Genomic DNA, 8,298 nt, shown 5'->3' with positions numbered 1-8,298 from the left:
GCAGACAGGACAGGACAGGGAACCTCGGGGCACAGGGAACCTCGGGGCACAGCGAGTGACGGGGACAGCGGACATGGGACAGGACACTATGGGATAGACTGGGGGTACAGGACCGGGCAAAGTAGGGCATGGAGACGGAGGCAGGGCAGAGACAGGAGAACTGGGGACTGGCCAGGAGCTGGGCTGGGACATGTCATGGCAGACAGAGCCAGGGCAAGGTACAGGAGTAGGGCAGGACAGGAAAGGACCGGGAACAGACACGGGAGTGGGGCCAGGGAACGGGGCAGAGGCAAACACAGAGGCAAAAACGCTATGGACAACTGAGACAGGTACGGGAACAAAGTGGGTAACAACTTGGGGAACTGAGACAGGGACCTGGAGGAACACACCAGACACAGACACAGGGACTGGAACATGGACACGAACAGGCACACACACAGGGACTGGGACCAACACAAAACCAGGGATGGAACATGGGAGCAAGGGAAACATGGGCTCAGGGGACAAACAACCTTAAGCTGGGCGTACACTGTGGCCCATTTTTGGCCCATTTTCAGCCGATTTTTCACTCGTGCGACTATTTTTGCGATCGGGCCGGTCAATCGTGTGTTGTGCATCGTATAGTTTACACAGGTAAACGAGGAGCGATTCACACCTCACGACCAACTCCCGATCAGAAATCGCAGGGTCGCAAGAATATCAAACATGTTTCAAATTCAAATCGCTCCTCGTGAGAGTATCACACTGTTGAAGCAGTCATACAGTTTGAGCTGGAGCTGGGTACACGATTTAAAATATCGTACAGTGTACGCCCAGCTTTAGGGAGGAGCAAACACTTTGAATCCATGGGCAGCACAGTCTGCGGGGAAACAGGCGGGGCCGGCAGACGGGCAGCGGGAACAGGCGGGGCCGGCAGATGGGCAGGGCGATGACCCCCTCTGGGTTGCGGGAACAGGAACCGGCGTGGCGGACCCGTTCCCGGTCACGGGAACAGGAGCCAGCGTGGAGGACCCCTTCCGGGTCGCGGGAACAGGAGGCATGGATGACCCCTTCCGGGTTGTGGGAACAGGAGGCATGGATCCCCACAGCATAATACTCCCACCACCATGCTTCTCTGTGGGGAAGGTGTTCTTTGGGTTGAATGTCTGTCCTTTTTTTCTCCAAATGTAAGCAGTGTCCCTGTGGCCCCTGTGGAGCTCTAGTTTAGTCTCATCAGACCATAAGACACACTTCCAGTATGAATATTTTCTCAAGGTTGTCCTGAGCATACTTAGGTCTGGCTTGAAGGTGCCTCTTTCTCAAAAGAATAGAATATAATAGAATAGAATGCCATTTATTGTCACTATACACAGTACAGTGAGATTGCAGCAACTCCTCCAGTGCAGTAGAAAATACACTGTAAATGCACAATCTCGAATATACAATATAAATATAAATATTGCACAGTGAGTGTCTGAGAGTATGTAGGGTTGGGGTTAGTGCAAATTTGAGTTTATGTTTATTATTGCCTTTGAAAAAACTGTTCTTGAGCCGGTTTGTAGTGTCTTCCTGAGGGCAGCAGGTCAAACAGATCAGAGCCGGGGTGGGAGTTGTCCATGATTATGGATTATGCTCTGCTGAGACAGGGGGTGGAGTAAATGTCAATTAGGGAGGGCAGAGGGCAGCCAATGATCCTCTGTGCTGTCTTCACTACTCTCTGCAGTCTCTCCCTGTTTGCCATGGTGCAGCTGACATACCACACTATGATGCAGTATGTCAGTAGGCTCTCGATGGACGAGCGGTAGAAGGTCAGCAGCAGGTTGGACCCTTAGGAAGTGTAGTTGCTTTTGAGCCTTCTTGATAGTCGTTGTGATGTTTTCTGTCCAGGAGATGTCATCTGATAGCTGGACTCCAAGAAATCTGAAGGAGTGAACCCTCTCCACACACTCGCAGTTAATGAAGAGGGGGGCTGGTACGATGCAGTTTTTCCTGAAGTCGACAATGATCTCTTTTGTTTTCTTGGTGCTCAGAGTCAGGTTGTTCTCTGAACACCAGGTTGACAGATTCAGGACCTCCTCTCTGTAGGCAGTTTCGTCTTCCCTCGAAATGAGTCCGATCACTGTGATGTCGTCAGCGAACTTGACGATCAGGTTCTTGTTGTGGATCGGACTGCAGTCTTGGGTATAGAGGCAGTACAGGAGGGGGCTCAGAACACATCCCTGTGGGGAGCCAGTGCTCAGCGTGCGGTAAGAGGAGAGATGTGGGCCAAGTCTCACAGTCGGGGGTCGGTTGGTCAGGAAGTCTTTTATCCAGGCACCTGTGAGAGGGGGGAGGCCGATGGTGGTCAGTTTGTTATTAGGATGTCTGGTATGATTCAGTTAAAAGCTGAGCTGTAGACCATGAAGAGCATCCGAACATAGCTCTGCCTCTGCTCCAGATGACTCAGTGCATAGTGCATCGCTATGGAGATGGCGTCCTCTGTGGACCTATTTGCACAGTATGCAAACTGGTGGGGGTCGAGGGTTGAAGGAAGATAGTCCTTTATGTGTTGCAGGACCAGACGCTCAAAGCACTTCATGATTACAGGTGTGAGAGCCACAGGTCTGTAATCATTCAGGCTGGTGATCGAAGGCGACTTTGGCACTGGTATGATTGTGGATGATTTCAAGCAGGACGGTATAACTGCCTGGGCCAGTGAGAGGTTAAATATTTTTGTTAAGATGGGGATGAGTTGGTCTGCACAGGCTTTGTGTTTTATTATTTTCCCTGGTACTCCATCTGGGCCTGGAGCCTTTCTGGTGTTCACCGCCAGGAGCGGTTTGACTTGATGTTCCTGTACAGTAAATGCAGAGGTGTAGGTTTTTGGTGGGGGCAGGGCTGGAGCAGAGGAGTTTCGAAGTGGGCAAAGAAGCTGTTTAGCTCCTCTGCCAGTGGCACATTCAGGTCTCCCGATCTGATCACGTCGCCACACATCCTCTGAAGTTTATGTCCTGAAAGCCCTTCCACACCTCCCGCATGTTGTTGCTGGACAGATGGGACTCAATACTCCTCTTGTGGTCCGCCTTGGCTTTTTAAATTCCGCGTCTCAGGTCATCTCGAGCTGCACTGTTCAGTGCTCTGTCACCTGACCTGAAGGCAGCATTGCGTGCTCTGAGGAGTGTTCGAACTTCGCTGGTCATCCAGGGTTTCCGGTTAGGGAAAACCTGGATTGTTTTGTCCACCGTCACATTTCCGATGCAGAACTTTATATAGTCCAGTACCGTTTCTGTGTAAGTGTTCAGTCCCTGATGTTCGAATAATCCCAATCCGTCTGGTCAAAGCAGTCTTGCAGTGCGGAAAGTGCGTTGTCAGGCCAAGTTGTGATGGTCTTTGTGGTGGGCCCAGCGCTGCGTATGAGGGGAGGTAAGTGGGGGAGAGCAGTATGGAGAGGTGGTCTGACTGGCCGAGGTGGGGAAGGGGAATGGCCCTTTAAGTGTGCTTGATGTTAGAGTAAACATGATCGAGTGTGTTTTCCCCTCTAGTAGCACACTTTACATAATAAAAATTATTATGTAAATAAAATTTCGGGAGTACAGTCTTCAGGTTGGCCTTATTTAAGTTTCCCGCAATAATATGAACACCACTGGGGTGCACACTCTGCTGTTCATTTATGGCGTACAGCAGGAGAGAGAGCATTTTGTTTACATTAGCGTCAGGAGGGATGTACACAGTCGTGATGATCACTACTGTTAGCTCTCTCGGTAGAAAATAAGGATGGCATCTTACAGACATGTACTCGAGATCCTGTTAGCTGCATGCTAACATCAGCTATTCCAGGGTGAAGCCAGGATTCCGTGATGATCAAAACACAACAATCCCGAAAATAGCGATTACTAGCGAGTTGTAGTTCCAGTTTGTCCGTTCAGCCCCACTTTTGCTTTCTCTCCTTCCTCCGTCTGCGTCGCCTCCCAGTCCCGATAACAATCCATGGAGAGCCAGGGGATCTCGCTATGTCGTCTGGGATGTTGTGCGTGTGATGAAAGTCCTCCGAAACCTCAATTTGATGTTGGTTGCTGATGTACAGAAGGTCTTGGCGTGAATAGTTAATGAACGCGTTTTCATGTGATTATAAACAAGATAAAAAAGTATTAAAAACATTAAAGGAAAGCACTGAAAGGGAGAGCCGTAAGCCGCTGCGACTGTGCGCGCCACCATCTTAGCATCTAGCTAAGTGGAGTTTTTTTGGTCTGTATCCTCGCAGGTCATTCCTGTGCAGAGCTCTAGTGATGGTCTTCTTAGAGACTATGATTCCCGATGTGGCCAAGTCATTTGCCAGTGCCTTGGAAGTTAATCTGGGGTCTCTAGACACATTTCTCACTAGTTTTCTTTCTAGTCTCTCTGAAATCTTTTTCTTTCTACCTCTGCCAGGCTTGTTCTGCACTGAGTTGCTGTCTATAAATCTCTGAATGATTCCTCTGACTCCAGTTCTTGACACTTGAAAACGTTTGGATATCTTTGTATATCCCTCTCCTGCTTTGTGTGCATCAATAATTCTTTTTACAATCCTCTGTTTCTCCTGATCACCTTTATGCACATCACCTGTGAAGGTAAAGGACATCACTGCACAAAAGTGGCTTGTGTGATGACTTAGTAAATGATTATTATTAGCCTCCTTTAAGAAATTATGTCCCTGGTCATTTTAGCTTATTCTTACATAGGCCTAATAATGTTTTGGTGCACAAATATGAATATTTTGGTCCTTCTAATGAAAAATTGTTTGTTCACAAATGCTCTGTTAAACTGCCTTGCTCTGCTAAAAAGGATCTTGCCAGAATCTTGAGGAAACTTAAAATTCATAGGGGGGCTAATAATATCGTCCTCAACTGTATGTACCTTGGAATTCTACATCACCTCCCACAGCCTTTGCCAAGGAATTGCCTCCCGATAAGGTATGTCCACTTAGTTCTGGAGTTTCTCATACACTGCTCTGTTCCAGCACTCAACAATACAGTGGTATCTCAAGATACGTGCTGCTCTACATACGAGCAATCCAAGATACGAGCACCGAGACGAGCAAAATTTCTGTTTGACATATGAGTGCACGCTCGAGATACGAGCATGAACCACTAGGTGGCAGTACAGTACTGTATTTCAATACTGTTGTAGCGACTACTCCTCGCAAAGACACAAACCTCGTTGGACAGATTTTTAATGAAAAAAAAAAACAGATCTGGGTGAACATGCCGAAAGTTCACCCAAAAGGCCTAAAACCAACGAGTGAGTGTTTAAGCAACTTTTTAAGTTTAGGTAATGTGATGTGTGTACGTAATTTTTACAGTTTAAACATGTTCTCTGTTACGGTAATTTCTATTGTTCAGCATGTACGTACGTGTGTACCGGTGAAGTTACTGTACATATTGTTTAATTATACATGTTGCGTGTGCCTTGATTAATAAAGAACATGTCTTTTTTTCCACATTTACGCTAGTTTTGTGACTTTTTTAAGGACCGGAACCAATTACAATACTTTACATCAGGGGTAATCAATTAAATCTTTCCGTTTTTGGCAGATAGCTCAGACCTTAGGTCCGGGTTCGCGGTGGCGAACGAAAGTTGTTGAGCGGGGGGGTGGTGGCGAACGAAAGTTGTTGAGCGGGGGGGGGTTGAACGTAACACTCAAATGGGTGGTGAACGTAACACTCGTCTGAAAATAAATTCTCCGTTTTAAAATATAGTCTCCCGTTAAAATTTTTTTGGCATTTGGGTCCGTATCCAGTTAATCAGGAATGTGATTGGGTCCGGACAGGACGGCGTTCGGGTCCGGATCCGGACCGCGGTCCGCCATTTGGTGATACCTGCTTTACATTGTTAAATTGCTTCGAGAACCGAGCAGTTCGAGATACGAGCACGGGTCTGGAACGGATTAAACTCGTATCTCGAGGTACCACTGTATCTCTATTAGAAGTCAGCAGTTAATAAAGTTGTTAGGTTAATTAATTAGGTTATTAGGTAAATTGGCTGGCTGTAACGCTGGGTGTGGGCGGAAAGACGAGGCACGAAGTCCAGCTCAAACACAGAGACATTACTTTTATTAAGTGAGATTGCGTGAACAGCGCACATATAACAACCAACAACACTAACGTGAGTGACTCGGGCATGAGTCACGAGCACGGGACATTAAATAGACAAGACCACATAAGCACAGAGTGATCACGAGGCAAACCACAGGTGAGACCGATGAACACTCAGACACAACCACACCCACGAAGATCCACAGACGCAGACGACTAGACGTAGACAACAAAACACATGCCCCAAAGGGGAGGGGTCAGGGGCTGTAGCGTGACAGAACCCCCCCCCCCCCCCCCAAGGGCCCTACCCGTCCTACTACCCATTGGCACTACTACGGAGTGCCAACAGAACCGAATGCCCCGAACCCACGCCGATGGGCGGATCTGGAGCCCTCAGTCCTGTGTCTGGGAGATGACCGCCCTCGGTGGAGAATCTGCCATGAACAGCCTAGAACACCCTCCCTGGGAAGCAGAGGTGTATAATCCAGGTTCAGAAAGTAAAAGTCCTCACCAGGATTTTGCTCAAGCTTGCTAGATTTTCTAATTAGTGCAATCCAGTTAAAATGAGTGGAATCAACTTGGGGTGACCTGCAATAGTCGCTGATTCGACTATAGTCGACTATACCCCCTAGTTGACTATGAACGTCATAGTCGAAGGTACTATTCTAACTGCATGGGGGGCTCCAAGTATGCTGCTAAGAATTACTTTTTACATGAAATGTCTGTTTTCGTTATATATAGCCTTTTGTCAAATAAAATCATAAATAATAAATATTTTTAAATGATGTGTGCGCATTATCAATAGACATCTTCCTTACTACACATTAATAAATCACACCCTGCAGTTGCACAATCCAAATGAGCGGAGCTGAACACGCTACAGGATCAGCATCTGCCGAGATTATAATGGCTACTAAAAAAAAGTATTTTGAAAAAGATAAAGATGAATCAAACAAAGTAAAGTGCAAGTTATGTCATCAACGTCTTTCATTTCGCACGACAACAACCAACATTGCATACCATTTAAAACGCGTAAGGCAAAAAAAACAGTTCAGCCGTTTGTCGTTTCAGTCGTGTCGTCTCGTCTCGTCGCGGTGCGTCTCGGCAAGTAGGCCTAGAAAAATTTTTTGTAAACCCCGTTACTTGAACCTTTACTTATATTTTTTTGCTGTGGTGTGGCAATTTTTTTCAGGCAGGCATATTTTATTAAAAATATTTTTTTTTTGCACAGTGCGTGTCTGACGGTTAATGTTCTCTAACATTTCATTAAAAAATAAGTAAGTAAATAAATAAAAGCTGAATAAAGCCAACCTACCATGTTTATTCATTTATCTGAGTGTTTTAGGTTTTTACTTTGAAGTGGAAAAAATTCCTGAATATGAACAAGATCCCGTTTAAGGTGCTCTAGATTAAAAAAAAACCCAGATTCGACTATTCATCAACTAAAGGGAAAATCACCTCTTATTATACACCTCTGCTGGGAAGACAGGGGAAAAGACGTTAGACACACACAACGGGATGTTGACAAAAACACAAATAGGAACAGTAACACACAGAGTCACAAAAGGGTAAAGGGGATTTGGAATAAACACAAACCTCACGGTTTCCCCGGAATAATCAGTTGGCGTTGGGCTCTCCCTCTCCTCTCCCTCACAATGCAAGACGCACCCTCAGAGTACTCAGTAGTTTCCCATAGTAATCCATGGGAACAGAGCACATGGATGGAGAGTAGCTGGCTCCCCATCTCCTGAGTCCTCACTCCCAAACTCACCCTCAGGAGGGGTCACGCCCACCATCCCCGCATATACCACCAACGGGTCTTCAGGGGGGCGTGGAAATGACGTCTTGGGGGACTCCCATCTGCCAATATTTCAGTGGGTAAATAAAAAACAGTGATTTAACCAATGAAAATATAATCATAAATATATATTTCTCTTTACATTAGAGTCTAATGTAATGATTAGACTGTACAGTATTTGTGCACCGATATATCTTGTAAATATCATCTTGGTTAAAGCTCTACAATGACTGAACAATTAACTGTGGTCAACAAAAATTGTCATCTCTGAATTTGCCCTCACAAACAACTTTAAACATGGAGAGAGGCCAGATTTACCATTAATTAAATAAAGTGAAACTTTCCCACTCACAATCGAGGTTGAATTTGACTTTGGGCAGGGGCCTTGCGTGCACATGTTTTGGGTCGGTGAGATTTCGGATTTGTGTATTCTCTGAAGCAATTTCCTAAGGCAGGCTAGGGCCGTTATCG

The sequence above is a fragment of the Brachyhypopomus gauderio genome, chromosome 6, assembly GCF_052324685.1.
Source record: "Brachyhypopomus gauderio isolate BG-103 chromosome 6, BGAUD_0.2, whole genome shotgun sequence".
Taxonomy (NCBI): Eukaryota; Metazoa; Chordata; class Actinopteri; order Gymnotiformes; family Hypopomidae; genus Brachyhypopomus; species Brachyhypopomus gauderio.
Note: the sequence above shows the minus strand (reverse complement) of the source record.